The sequence below is a fragment of the Homarus americanus genome, unplaced genomic scaffold (assembly GCF_018991925.1).
Source record: "Homarus americanus isolate GMGI-L3 unplaced genomic scaffold, GMGI_Hamer_2.0 scaffold16388, whole genome shotgun sequence".
Taxonomy (NCBI): domain Eukaryota; kingdom Metazoa; phylum Arthropoda; class Malacostraca; order Decapoda; family Nephropidae; genus Homarus; species Homarus americanus.
The window spans coordinates 34313-36061 of record NW_024749286.1 but is presented as its reverse complement, the minus strand read 5'-3'; the positions used below and the strand labels follow the sequence as shown (position 1 = coordinate 36061).

Sequence of the window (1749 nt, the reverse complement as noted above, 5' to 3'; positions counted from 1 at the left end):
TCTACCTCTCCTCATTGTCTCTCCCTACTTCTCCCTCTCTCATTGTCTCCCCCCCCCACACCTTACTGTTTCCTATTATCACTCCTTTATGTCCCTAACTTCTCATTTCCCTACCACCATCACCCCCCCTCCTTCCATCCCCTCCTCTCTTCCCCCTATCCCATTCTGTTCTTCTTATCCCTTTCCTTTTCATTCCTATAAATACATCAGCCTCTCCCTACATGCACGCCGTCATCCTCCTCCGTCCCCTTTCATATTCTGTTCTTTTTCTCAATCAGAACAACACCCTCCTTCCCACCCCTTCCCTCCCTTCCCACCTCCACCTCCCTTCCTTCCTCCCTCCCCCTCCCCACCTCCCCTTCATGCACATGCACTTATTTTTTCACTTACACTCTCTTCTGTTATCCCCCCCCTTCCTCCCTCTCTACCATGTACATATATTCCTCTTAACCCCCCTCTTCTCCTCTTCCCTCCCCTTCCTGCCTCTCCTCTCCCTCTCTTTCTTCCTCTCTTATTCCCTCGTTCCATTTCATAAGCCCAAATTCTTACTGAATTCCTTTTCCATGTTTGATTCTTTTTCTCCTTCCTCCTCCTTTATTCTTTCCTTCCATCACTCTACCAATCTTCCTCTTTCCCCCCTCCATCACTCTCCTACTTCCTCCTCCTCCTCCTCCTCCTCTTCCTTCTCCTCCCACTCCATCCTTCCATCCCTCTTCCTCTTCCCATACTATCATCCCTCCATCCCTCCTCTTCCTGTCACTCCTCCTCCCCTTCTCTCCTTCCTACTTTATGCTGTGTGATGGAAAGGAGCGCCGCTGGTGTAGTGGTATCATGGAAGATTCCCATTCTTTCGACCCGGGTTCGATTCCCGGGCGGCGCAGAGGGTTAGTTTTAGTTGATGTTTATTATACCCCGGAAGCTCAAGTTGTGTGAGTTTATAGTTTAGATTCTCGTTTGTCGGTGTTTGTTTGTATGTTTGTTTTAAGGAAGGAAGGAAGAGGGAAGAATGGAAACGGGGAAGGAAGGAAGGAGAGAGAGACAGACAGACAGACAGATAGATAAAGTAAAAGAGAGAGAGATCGGACGAGAGAAAGGAAGAAACAGAGAAAGAGGTAAAGAGAGAGAGAGAGAGAGAGAGAGGGAGAGAGGAGAGATAATTATATCCAGTTAAAGAGATTAAGAAAGAGGAAGAAGATTAATTCAATCGTGTATAATAATAATAATAATAATAATAATAATAATAATAATAATAATAATAATAATAATTTTTGCATAGAAGAATATAAAGAAAAAAGAAAAGAAAAAACATACTCCACATTCTCTCAGTTCAGAAAGTTGTTAAAAGAAATGTCATTCATCTTCTTAAATTCTACGAGATCCTGGAGTGTGTGTGTGTGTGTGTGTGTGTGTGTGTGTGTGTGTGTGTGTACAAGAGGCATTAATAATGTATGTAGGTATGTATGTATGTACGTGTGTGTGTGTACAAGAGGCGTTAATAATGAATGTAGGTATGTATGTATGTACGTGTGTGTGTGTGTGTGTGTGTGTGTGTCAATATTTCTAACGTTTTCCTCAATTTTTACCGTCACGAGTCTCACAGATTTCAAAAAATAACCCAACTTCGTCAGTACTGTGTGTGTGTGGGGAGAGTCGTGTTTTACCACCAACCAGGGGATTAACCAATCAAATTCCGTCTGTGATTTCTGGTAACTTGGGTGGACCCCGTTAATTATTTAACCCTCCCCCCTC

The 1749-nt window shown here is 43.7% G+C and overlaps 1 non-coding gene across 1 annotated transcript; it reads left to right on the top strand.

Moving 5' to 3' along the window:
* The first annotated feature begins 809 nt into the window (after nucleotides 1-809).
* On the top strand, nucleotides 810-880 carry Trnag-ccc. The gene has a single exon. It is a non-coding gene; the product is annotated as a tRNA-Gly (tRNA).
* The last annotated feature ends 869 nt before the right edge of the window (nucleotides 881-1749 follow it).